The sequence below is a fragment of the Dendropsophus ebraccatus genome, chromosome 2, assembly GCF_027789765.1.
Source record: "Dendropsophus ebraccatus isolate aDenEbr1 chromosome 2, aDenEbr1.pat, whole genome shotgun sequence".
Classification (NCBI taxonomy): domain Eukaryota; kingdom Metazoa; phylum Chordata; class Amphibia; order Anura; family Hylidae; genus Dendropsophus; species Dendropsophus ebraccatus.
Window position 1 is genome coordinate 81955045 of NC_091455.1, and position 13531 is coordinate 81968575.

General features: G+C 46.2%; 1 protein-coding gene across 5 annotated transcripts in view; it reads right to left on the bottom strand.

The window, feature by feature from the left end:
• Positions 1-13206, bottom strand: part of ZNF516 (zinc finger protein 516) — a 108338-nt gene extending 95132 nt beyond the window's left edge. For 3 of the 5 annotated variants that reach the window (XM_069957873.1, XM_069957874.1, XM_069957878.1), the window contains exon 1: positions 7137-7617. The gene's annotated coding sequence lies outside the window, so the exon portion shown is untranslated. Of the gene's footprint in view, positions 1-7122; positions 7618-13124 lie in introns of those variants that run through there. The other 2 variants (XM_069957876.1, XM_069957877.1) reach the window with 2 other exon arrangements.
• Between the last annotated feature and the right edge of the window lie 325 nt (positions 13207-13531).

Sequence of the window (13531 nt, forward strand, 5' to 3'; positions counted from 1 at the left end):
TAGCTGAAACTACAAACTGAAAAAACAAACCCTATTTAGGCACGGAGACAGGATATAGTGCTCGCCAGCTGCACAGCTACAATTTTAGGAGTCGGTCTATCAAGCTCTCATGTCACTATTTCAAAACTTTCCATAGAACAGTAGATTAATTCTAAATGGCAGTGCCATGTCCCTATATACAGTCAATTAACCAGTTATAAACAGTCTGTCAACTAGACCACATGCAAAAATACAGCAAATTTGACTTTAGAAAAATGACCCCATGGCTGCTCACAGTGCTCAAGGACTAAAGGCCCTATTCCACAGGAACGATAATCGTCCGAATCGGCCCCATTTGGCCCGATTCGGCCAATTATCACTCCGTCGAATAGAGAGAACGATCAGCCGATGATCGTGTCATCGGCTGATCGTTCATTTAGGGCCAGACTTAAAATCATCGTTCCCCAACCGTGCATCGCTACGGTGGAATAGCGGTGCGCGGCGGGCGACCGACAATTTGAGAAGCGCAGCATACATTACCTGCAGGGCTTCTCCTCCGCTCTGTCTTCATCCCCGGGTCCCGCGCGCTCTAGCTTCAGAATGGCCTGCCAGCTGAGGAAGCGCTCAGCCAATCACAGGCCGGGACCGCCGCGGCCTGTGATTGGCTAAATGGCCTGTCAGCTGAAAAGCCACTCTGAAGCTAGAGCACGCGGGACCCAGGGAGGAAGACAGAGCGGAGGAGAAGACCTGACAGGTAATGTATGCTGCAATGACATCGGTAACGATGTCCCTGCAGCCCTCGCTCAACAATCATTGGGCCGTGGAATAGTCCCAGTAAGCAGATCGGCGCTCGTTTACATAGTTGATCGGGCCCTGCTCGGCCCGTGGAATAGGGCCCTAAGAAAAGAAACTGCACCACCGATTCCATGCTTTTTTTTTACCTATGTGAACATACCTCAATCCCATTAAGGTTAGTTTCACACGTACCCTATCGCTGCGTTTTTATCGTTGCACTGTTAACGCTGCGTTTCTGGAGCGATTTTTACATGCGTGTTTTGATTTTCACATGAAAATCATGTGAAAATCAAAATGCGCATGTAAAAATCGCACCAAAAACGCAGCGATACGGTACGTGTGAAGGCACCCTAAAGCAAAATGAGTCTAATATACATGTGAATTTGCTGGCACACTCATGGCAGAAATCAAAGTCTAAGTCATGAAACAGGAGCCTTCGGCTATGTTCCCACACAGTGTTTTTGATCAGTATTTTTAATCGAAACCAGGAGTGGGTTGAAAACAGAAAGGCTATGTTCACACACTGTTGAAATTTAGTGGATGACAGGCATTTTAAGGGGAACTCCAGGTGGAGGTTAAAAAAATAAACCTGCTGCAGACGCATATAGCATTACTTACCTGTCTAACCCTGTTTTCAAACTATCAAAAACCCAATTGTTTTGGGGGGTTTTGTTCTGTATTTTGTGGCTGTACTTCCTGGTTGAGCAGTTGTACTCAGTACTAGAGGTTCGAGAATGCAATGCTTTCCCTCAGTTGTTCATCACAGTCCTCAACCCTGCCCATTCCCCGCCCAAAGCTGTTGCAGAACATCTAGGCTGTGTTTACACACCGCAGTTTCATTGTGTTAAGGCTCTATTCCACCAACAGATCTGACGACAGATTATCTGCCAAAGATTTGAAGCCAAACCCAGGAGTGGATTTGAAAGATCCAGTCTTTCCTTTATGACCTGATCTCTGTTTATAGTCTGTTCCTGGGTTTGGCTTCAAATCTTTGGCAGATAATCTGTCGTCAGATCTGTTGGTGGAATAGGGCCTTTACTGAATTGCAGTATTTTATCATTCATTGTGCTCCCACCCACACAGCGCACGGTTACTACCTCTAACACCACACAGTGCTGTATTCTCTACTGACTGTGCAAAACTCTGCAGTGAAATTAGGGCTGTGTTCACACATGTTTGAGTTTTATTGCAGTACTGCAGCGTCTTCACAGAAATGATGCACTAACACAAGTAAATAATGCTAAACATCAGAGAGGATCAGAGCCGGCACTGCCAATCCCATCTACACCAAAAACAAGGCATAAACAGTATATCCTATGTAACATAATATGGGATAAAGTCCTTTTTGTGGGGCTCAACCTCAAAGATAAAAGATGCTTGATCAAAATCAAAAATAATTTATTCTAATATCAGTTATAGGTAGTAACAGTGTGCTGTGTGGTGTTACAGGTAGAGAATACAGCGTGCTGTGTGGTGTAACAGGTAGAGAATACAGTGTGCTGTTACAGGTAGACAATACAGTGTGCTGTGTGCTGTTACAGGTAGAGGATACAGTGTGCTGCATGGTGTTATAGGTAGAGAATACAGCGTGCTGTGTGGTGTTACAGGTAGAGAATACAGTGTGCTGTGTGGTGTTACAGGTAAAGTTTCAGCATCTGCTTCTGGTTGGTCAGAGATGGAGAATCACTCAGGGGATTGGGGCATCCAGCCAAACCTCCTGTGACATCACGCCCTGCTCCCTGTCTGCATCATCAGCCTGTGCTCAGCAAACACGCACAATGTGAGACAGAGGCATGGAAGATTAGTCTCCTAAGGTGGGAGAGCAGTGGGAGCAGGAGACAATGTGAATTGGCACGAGGCCATTTTTCTTCACTTCCTGGATTTCAAACAGCTACCAGCGTGGCAGAACCGTACAGATACGGCAGTACATTATATAGACACATCTACATAACTTTTAATGTACTTTTCATAGAAAACGTTTTCCTTATGTAGAGTTCCTCTTTAATGGTAAATAATTGCTATTATTTTAAAACAATGGCAATTGTTTGCCATTAAATAAAAGCCATCCACTCCTGGTTTTCGTTGCAAAATACTGCCCAAAAATACTGTGTGTGAACAAAGTACAAAGCTGCATTTACACGTCCCTAAATTTTGCGGACATGTGAATGCAGCCTAAGAGGCCTTTACACGGCCTGATGTGAGGCGATAGGCTCTCATTCATGCAACCTGCCCAAGGTGCCACAAATTGTGTGGGCAGGGCACATAAAAATGATAGCTGGATGGTTTGCTTGGCCATCTAAATGTATTAAAGGGGTTATCCAGCACTACAAAAACCATGACCACTTTTCCCCCTACTGTTGTCTCCAGTTCAGGTTCGGTTTGCAATTAAGCTCCATTTACTTCAATGGAACTGAGTTTCAAAACCCCACCCAAACTGGAGACAACAGAAGGGGGAAAGTGGCCATGTTTTTGTAGTGCTGGATAATCCCTTTAAGGACAGCACATCTCTTGTTTAGACAGATGTGTGGCTGATAAAGAATTTATATGGCCGCAAAAAAGAAGATTTAATCAGCCAATGAACAAGATCATTGTCTTTGTATACATGATATGAGTATCAGGTAAACGTGCATTTCTAAGAAAATTATCCATGGCAAATCTGACATGTGTGAACACTGTTTAAGGCCAGTTTCACACTAATAATTATTTTTTCACACTATGGCAGATGCATTTTTGTGTCTGTAATACAGCCACAAGTCCTGGCCCAGGTCTGCTGACCCCAACTGACAGCTGTCAGGATTAGGCATCCATATTACACTGGTGTGACACCATGTACTTTTAGGCTTTCTTCCCACACTGTATTTTGGTCAATATTTTGCAAACAAAACCGGGAGTGGATTGAAAACACAGAAAGGCTCTGTTCACACACTGTTGAAATTGAGTGGATGGCCGCCATATAATGGCAAATAACTGCTGTTATTTCAAAACAGCCGTTATAAGCCGTGAAATGGCAGCAATCCACTCAATTTCAAGAGTGTGAACATAGCCTGTGTTTTCAATCCACTCCTGGTTTTGGTTGCAAAATACTAACAAAAATATAACATAGCCTTAGAACATATAGAAATTATTGATCTCCAGAATTATTTTTTTCCATTTTTACGCTGAAGTGTATTTTTGTAGATTCAAATTAAAATAGTACTATATACAGAACCTTAAAAGTTGACTACCTCAGCTCAAAAGAACAGACATTTCTGGACACATAAAACCAATGTCTACGAGAAGACATGTTGAGACACATGTTGCAGCAGTGAACAGAAAAAGAAACCATGAGGCTAAGCTGCATGAAATATCACATTAAAGGGGTAGTGCGGCGCTCAGCAATTATTCACAGAATCACACACATTACAAAGTTATACAACTTTGTAATGTGTGTTATGTCTGTGAATCGCCCCCTTCCCGTGTCCCCCCACCCCCGCACGTGTACCCGGAAGTGTGGTGCGCTATACATACCTGATCCGTGTCGACAGACCCTGTCCGCCATCTTCTTCAAAGACGTCATCTTCGGGAGGCCGTCCGACCCGCTCCTGCCAGCCCCCCTCTACCGCGTCATAACTGTGCTCAGCTGCGATTGGCTGAGCACAGTTATGCTCAGCCAATCGCGGCTGAGCAGCTGATGATGCTGCAGAGGGGGGCCGGCATGCAGGACGGCTGCAGCGAGTCGGCCGGCCTCTCGAAGATTGCATCGACAGAAGACGGGGGTCGACACGCGTCAGGTATGTATATCGTGTATCGGGTACACGTGGGGGGGTAGGGGGATACGAGAAGGGGGCCATTCACAGACATAACATACATTACAAAGTTGTATAACTTTGTAATGTGTGTTATTCTGTGAATAATTGCTGAGCTCCGCACTACCCCTTTAAGGATAAGTTCACATGCAGCATACAGGCTGCGGATTTCAGGCAAGGAAAGCTACAGGTGCGACTTTCTCGGTATATAATCTCACACAGTGCCGCGGACCTTATTCTGTGTGCAACTATTGAAATGAGAATAAAAAGGAGAAATCTATTATCAGCGATGTTTCTCACACTTGTTCCACTTTCATTATACAATGCTTTTCTGTCAAGAAGTTGCACCTCATTTATCATGAGGTCACATGTGGATTCATAACTGAGGTGCAAGTCTTAATGCTAGGTCTAGGGATTTGCATTGTCTTGTCTACATGTGTTCTGTGTTTAGCAAAAAAAAATTTAAAAAGTGACTTTTCATCAAAGTCCCAAATCGATTGTCAAGAACATAAAACCACAGATGATGTTGAGACCTAAGCTTCGAGCGGCAATTTATTATGCAGACGTGAAAAAGTGGCACATTCTGAAGCAAAACAAGCAGATGCAAAAAAAACGCAGTGTATAAGCTACGTGTGAACATAACGCTAAAACTTGATTCATTGATCTGTGGACAGTATTCACTGTATACATACCCAAAGTTTCCTGCTAATATAATTGTTATGCATAAATATATGTATAAATGTCATCAAGAAACAAGGGAAAAATAAAACTGTTCAGTTGTTTTTACAAGAAAACACAAAGCAAAATGTAAAAGTAGATTACAAACCAAGAAAGAAGAACCTGAGAACACGATCACCAACAGCCATAAACAGAATACCAGTCCCACCCACCCTGTGTGTCACCATATACTTAGAACAAGATAAAAATTTACATAAGAGATACAAAGAATTGACAAATCCCAGGAGCCAAGTAACTACTGACAAGTATCTGGGCTGGCTTTGTTCTAAAGATATTCATGGCTGCAAAAGTCAAGGGTATTCTGCCCATCCCATGATATTAAAGTGACAGATTCCTCTGAGAGGTGGGAGTGTTATAATAGCCCTCTGCCATGCCCACAACTCTACCTAAACAACCCTAGCTTTCAAAGTAAAATGAGCAAACTCACTAGATTACTCAATTCAGACTTTCCTGCCAAACTGTCCCAGCCTCCTCGCTGGCTGCCGCACACCCAGAGCACCACCTGTGGAACTAAGAATAAACACGAGGACTGGGGCTGTGCTGGTCAATGTCCTGCTATTGTTTGCTGCTCCATTCCAGAAAATGGCAATTGTGCTACATACAAACACACAAGAGCTCTGCTGAGAACATCGCTATTTCACAACCCTGTGGGGCTCAGACATTGGCTTCTAGAAGACTGAGAAAGCTCTCTTTCTCTTCTTGCCAGCAGCACCAACATTAACCTCTAGTTCACCAACTCTATTCTGGAATACTACACCCTCTGCTAAGAAGGAAAGGGCATAACATGACAGATCTCGCTGCCCTATGTAAATCTCGGGGTGTAATATACATACTTTGGGCGTCTGGCTTCAGATAATTGGCATTCTTGATAATAAAAGGTCGCCTCCCAACAAAAGGAACATTAAGTTGTGACGTAAAGTGATCTGCCCCCTTCTGCACGCCTGGAGTCGTAGCCTTGATGGAGGACGTATCACCATGTTATCAAGTGGTTTCTCAAAGGAAGTCCTGACCCAAGAGTTTTAGGACACTCCAGAGAGTAACTTATTGACACAAGTGTGAGGGGTAGACCCTCGCCATGGGAAGCTATGTGAACAGAAAGTGTTAGTAAATATTAGCTCCTAACTAGAGCCCAGGCTGTGCTAGCAGAGCAGGATTAGTTCTCAGAACCCCAGATCATTCAAGATGGCCAATGCCTGTACCCTTGGGAGGCTACATGTCTCCTTGACTTCCTGCACAGGTGCTCCTGAGGCCAGTGCACTCCCATCATCCAGCACACTACACTCCCATCATCCACCTCACACTATACATGAGGCTTATGGATACCAGTTATGCAACAGATGCTCAACAAGCTGCCTGGCAGAGTCAGCACACAGTGTAATGGGTTTCATAGACTCCATCATCATCCTCGGTTGTTGTGAAGTCTCCCGGGCAGGGGTCGGTGGCCAGTCTCCCGGGCAGGGGTCGGTGGCCGGTCTCCCGGGCAGGGGTCGGTGGCCGGTGTCACCACATGCAGCAGGTTAATGTACAGCTAATGTGAGCTGCTGCTGCTATGGATTATTCATGTGCCGGGGCTCTCAGCACTTGGAGGAGTGATCAGGTTGCAGCATAAGGTGCGCTGCCTATAGACAATGGCCGGGGAGGAAAGTTATCAGGCCGCCCCCTCCGCTGCCGGCTTTGTTGTAGTTGCCGTGTCCCCCGTCCCGGCCCCGGGGGCGCTGCCCGTGCACTTGGCCGCCCGCCCCCTCCCTCCTGAGGAGACAATACATTGCGGTGCCCCATGGCTGCCACGCCTTACCCTGCGCCCCGTGCACCACCACAAACTTACTGCCCTCCATGTACCTGGCCGCTGGCCGCCCGCACTCCGCCGTCTCCTAGGTGTACGGAGCACAACAACTCCGGCATCTGTCACCGCTCACACATCCCGGATCCACTCGGGGGAAATATTTTTTAAAAAAAGTAAAGTTCTTGTAGTGACTGTGAGGCGTCCGGGCGGCGGCTCCGCGCGCAGGGAGACCCCGGACTACACGGGCTTTGTTGGGGGCTAGAAGTTGGGCTTTGCCTGTTTGCTGAGCTTCTCTCTCACTCCCAGTACACAGTGTGACGTGCTCACTAGAGGGGCCGCCGCTCCATGCTCGACGCCCAGCCAGGCAGGAGCTCCTCCCCCGGACACTGCACAGCAACAGCTCCCGGGCCAGGTACAGGAGGGAAGGACGAGCGCACAGCCATTACAGTGCCCGGACAGAGCGCTGGCAGCGGCTGTGGCGGAGAGAGCGACGCCTCAGCTCACTGCATACAACTTTACCGCTGAGGTAAACCCACAGCGGCGCCCTCACAGAGCGACCAATCAGCGCGCGTCTTACATTCCACAACCTCCACCGGACTCTAAGAGCTGCAATCTGATTGGTCCGCGCTAGGCCAGCTGTGGTGCCGGGGAGAGCGGACTTCACAACAGTCCAGTGATGGGAGGAGCGGTCACATATTGCTGCTGGCTGTCTCTTCTCTCCACAGCACAATGAGCCTCTCATGCAGAGACAGCTAATCCACACGCAAGAAACTATCCAGTAGTTGTGCCTCTTGTTTATTGGTCATGGACTAGAGGACAAGATGGCAGCATTAGGAGGAGGGGGCCCATAATACCCCTGCCATTCCCATACAGTGCACAGGAGTGTCTGGCTGCCCCCCACCTTCCATTAGGCGCAGAAGCCTCTCCACATTACACTTGTGGAACATCCTGGGGCTTTAAGCTGCTTTCATGAAAGCCAAACAATTTCTAAAGGATTATATATTTTTTTGCGGGTAAAGTTGGGTGGGGGATTAGCTGTGCATGTAACATGCTATGGGCTCCTGACAGACATTCCTGCACTCAATGTGCCTTTTGTGCTGCCCAGGAATGGTCATTATTCATGGCATTCAGGGATCTGTGGAGCAGGCTGCGCTCCTCATTCTCTCCTAGCGCTCGCCTTACTTCTTATAGCCGCCGCTATTAACATTGAGCATTGTTTTATGACTGGCATCTGACTGGAGCCGCCCTGTAATATACAGGCTGCCTATACACCAGGCTGAGTGTCCTAAAATGATACCAGCCCTACATATCCTCATCACATATCCACATAGAAATATAATTATATAGATCATCAGACTGGAAAAAAGAGACATAGGCCCACGCTGTTTGTCCTACGAGGTTACATTGTTCCTGTGTTCCCATAGTACAAACTATTGTATCCTGTCATATTAGTGGACCCGGCGTGCTACAATGCAGGAAACAGCACACAGTTACCAATAATAGCAAAACATCCCGAGGGGGGGGGGGTTCAATAATCAAAAACAAATCCTTACAGACTGGGAGTATCCTAGGAGAAAAAAGGCCCTTTAACTATCAGAAGACCCCATTCAAAGTGAACCTGTCACACCCCCATCCTCCCCAATTACCGTCTGCTCTACTGGATAAATATCAATGAAAGCATCAGAACATAACTTTTCTGCCTGTCTGTGTTTTTATTTTAAAGTGACTGTACCACCAGGCCCAGGCAGAAGCACTGGAGGCGGGCCGACTCACCATTAGTGGGAGGAAACCCTAGCCCCTCTATTATAGGGTTCCATTGATTCTAATGGAGTCATATCATGGAGGGACTGGGGTTTCTTCCCACTAAGGGTGGGTTCACACTGAGGAATTCTCACGGAAAATATCCGCGGAATTCCGTCGGCTGTCCGTGCGCCTTGGCGGAAAGCGGAATATGCCGGCCCATAGAATGGCGTCTATGGAGCCGGCGGAAAGGCGCACGGACAGCTGACGGAATTCCGCGGAGTTTATCCACGAGAATTCCGTAGTGTGAACCCACCCAAAGGGTGGGTCGGCCCGCCTCCAGTGCTTCTGCCTGGGCCTAGAGGTACAGTCACTTTAAAGTGTACCTGTCATTTAAATTTTGACATGTCAAAACTTTTGACTGGTCTGGATCTGAGTGTTCAGACCGGTACCAATCATGAGAATGAGCAGAAGAGGACTCTGACACATCAAAAGTTTTTACAAAGGAAAGGTACACTTTAATGGAAAAAAAGGCCTTTATTTAGGTCAGAAATAGTGTCAAAGAGGTGGGGCCTATCTTTTCCTGGTCCCTAGCATAGGTACGCCTCAGTGTGCTGTATGCACAGTGCTCATTAGTTTATATGCAGTGGGGTGGGCAGTGAGGCATAGAGGTGCCAGGGCCCCTAGGAAAGATAGGTCCCGCCTCCTTAACACTAAAAACACAGACACAGGCAGACAAAGGTATGTTTTCACTGATGTCTTCCCAGCGGTGCTGCCAGCTTGGTATATGGTCAGAAGATGACAGATGAAGACAAAATTCAATTCCCTTCATCGGGACCAATCATTTTAGTCTAGAAATAAACTGTTTCCAGTCAAATTGGTAAAGGGATTTTCCAATGATTAAAAGAAAAAGTACCTGCCATAGGAGCAGAACCACAGGAGCGGCTGTCACCTGTATTGTGCACTCACCATCTTCATATGGGCGACACATGCAGGGAATCGGGAGTGTTCTACAGTTTAGAAGGGGGAGACTTATATTATTACTCCCAGAAAACTTCTTTAATTTACTATCATATTAATGGCCCCTTCCCGAAAAATATTTTGCCCATTGACATACAGTATGTAACAGAATGGCACAGAAAATATTTTAGGGACTAGGGCAAATATATTAAGGGTAGCTTCCCACGTACCGACTCGCAGCGTTAATAACGCTGCGAGTCGGCTAGGTCCTGGCAGATCACTTTCACTACATACACGCAGCGGTCTGCCCTGCCGCAGCCACTGATTGGCCGGGCGGGAGAGCAGTACGCCGGGACCCTGTGCAGTAAGGACAGGTAATGTATACAGAGCGGGAGACGGGCGGTAGCTGAAGGGGTTAAGCGGCTGGCAGAATTACATACATGTGTGTATGTAGTGAAAGTGATCTGCCAGGACCTAGCCGACTCGCAGCGTTATTAACGCTGCGAGTCGGTACGTGTGAAGCTACCCTAAAGGTGTTTTCTATTGGCAGGGAATGGGAAGCAAAAACAAAGCTACTAAACTCAACCCTCAGCTCCATCAATTGGGTGCAGCATCTCATGTAGGGTTGGCAGAGTAACCAGTGTAGTTTTTGTTTTTGCTCCCTATTCACTGCCACTGGGGACATTTACACTTCTAAAATCCCTTTAAGAGACGGAGCATAGGCTGGTGCAGTTTTAGGCTCTCTCACACATTTGCATTGCCACATTTCTGCAAATCTAGAAAACTTAACAACTTTGTGTAACTTTGTGACCTAAAACCCACTGCAAAACCTTCACAGAAAACAGCCCCTGACCACATCACACTGCAATATTCAGGTCAGTATTTTACAGCAATAGTTGTCATTTTTGAAAACTAAAAAGTGGGTCCAAAACACAGAGAATAAGAGGTAGATGCACATCTTTCCATTATAGTGTTGCGTAGGTCCCAAATCTAGTTTCCACTTACAAACACTGATGGGAAATACTGACCAGAACACAACCATTTAGAATTGAACAAAACCACTAACTAGAATCACCTAGTTCCCACAATGCCGCACACCAGGTTCTGCTCCAGTCTCCACATGGTGACCTTTTAGTAACTATTTTAGACATGAACTGTTCCCCATGAAATATCAGACGTCAGAGTATAGGAGCATCTGTCACCATTTTTTGATTGAAAATAACTTTATTCCAATCAGTCGTCATCATCAAACATACATAAACTGCGATGCAGCGCAGGCCACATAAATAAGACAATATACACACTCAGCGTGATAGTACAACACACACCATTGCAGCTCCTCTGCCTGCACACCGTAGGGTCACAGCTATGTACACAGGTGCCTGCCCTTACCCTGGGGTGAGAGTCCTTCTCCCACCCCCGGCTATATGTTAATGACACACAGGTAGCCCTCCATGTAGTTTGCATTGCCGGGGACTATGGCATGAGAGTGACAGTATAAGCTAGATACAAGTAAATAGGGATGAGCCATTGGCGAGGAGGTTAGGAGGATGGGAGGCAGCAGCTCCCCTCTCTGACACTGTATGGAGTAACAATGAGCCCCCGGATTGGTGTGCTACCTTGTCCCTCTGCTCTCAGGGAGGGGATAGGCAAATGATCGCAGTTAGCAATTCTCCATATCAAAGTCCTGTCTTCCCCAGAAATCTCCATCTGACCTGCCATACTTGTCCCTTCCCGCCCCTCAGCAGCCACCTAACTACTCCACACAACCTCCTCCTCTTCTTCATCATCATCACATCTTCTGGCTATCCTTTTGTTTCTTCTCTGCTGGCAGGAAATAGTGAAGTGCAGCAGCAGTGAGAAGTGGGGGATGGGACAGGGAAGGGACTTGTGTGCCTCTGCCCAAAAAGGGACTTTGACCTTATATTCATCTACAAAGATGTCGGAATTTAGAAGAGGAGAAAAAAAAACTCGGAGCCCGTCCCCAATCCACAAGTCGTGGGCAAGTCTCCCATAACATAATGGCATTTCATTATTCCATCATGCGCAGCAATCGTGTTTCCTTAAGAAAGGACTGACCTATTTTTGGCTGGAGATAAACGATCATGTTAACAGATGTTAATCTTGTAATCTGGTTTTCCTGTAAGCACTTCACATACCCGCTTTTCAGACATTTATATACATATATATGGGTATATTATTAATACATTAGAACATATATATATATACACATACATATAGATGGTGGGAAGTCATCATGTGTTATTACCATCTAGCTGCCTTCCTGATACAAATCTTCATCTGTTCTGCCACAACTCCCACAGGCATTGATTTGCATTACAAATTCCACAGGTTTCCATGTCACACACTGAATATATATATATATATATATATATATATATATATATATATATATATATGAAATCTGTGCTCCTCCCCTGCACATACCACATATCTGGTTGTAAAACTAATAGGCAGAGCATTAATAAGTCAATAGCACACAATAGGTAATGAGAGCCAGCAGTGTAAGGATTATTCCTCACACTCACAATCATTGCCTTACTTTCTTGGTAACATCCAGTGGCCTCTGTAATCCTTATTGCTGGAGGTTAGCTGGGCTAGGAGCAAACAAGGGCTGATTGTCATTCTACACCAACCTCCATACATACTCAGCCCATTTCCATACCCCACCCAGTTAGCTCCTCACAAAGTTACCCATGCAAACTTTCCCAAACTTGTCCAAGCACATACACTCCAATGGGATCGTTCTGTGGATCTGGCTAGGATCAGAAGTGAAGTGCATTAGCATACAGTCTATACTGGTTAGATAGGAGTAGAGCAGGGAAGCCTGATGGTTTACAGTGAGAAGCCTTGATGTGTGGAATTAGTTGTGTACTGTGCACTCCACCCCCAACTTCCTCTAATACACCATTCTACTTCTCTCATGTCTCCATGGCTGTGTGTGCTACAGATAGCAATAGTGTCATGTAATAACATCAGCAGACAAAAGCCTCCTCCTCCTCCTCATCATCATCAGGCGATCAATACGATCAGCAGAGCCCCTTAATAATTCAATAAGTAGCCATCTCAGCAGGCTGCTATATGACTAAGCTCTATGTGACCACTAGCCTGCCATGCAGAATACAGTCACTCGGCTGCCTCAGGACTCCATGTCCTCAATGCAGTAAAACGATCTTGAGAGAGGAGAAAAAAAAAAGACTGGCAGGAAAAAAGGCAAAGTTACAATATAAGTCATCAAATGCTAAATAAAGCGTCAGCTCCCTCCACACTGAGAACTTGTGTGTGTCAGCAGCCTGCCCCCAGCAGCAGCCCCAGTCACTTACCTCAGTCTATGGCCACAAGATATTATATTTTATTGAGGACACAGACAAACAGGAATCTGAAGGTGAAACCATGCACTGAATGCAATAAAGAAAGAAGTGCACATGATTGACTGAGACCGCACCACTGTCTCACGGGGGACACCACTGCCGGCTGCCGCTCTCCGCCTCACACATGCCGCTGCTCTCCGCCGCTCTCCTCACACTCAACTTACACTATATTAGCTGCTTCTTAGTTTGTGTCATATAATAAAGCCATAGGATAAAGGAGAGGCGAGGTGTCAGTCACTGACTGAGTGTATAGGTTGGCGTGTCCCCCGCCGGCAGGACAGTGGTATGTCCTAAGTTAAATGCACACACACTATCTACTATTGTCTCATCAGCTCACACAAAGTTCTGCTGCCTCAACG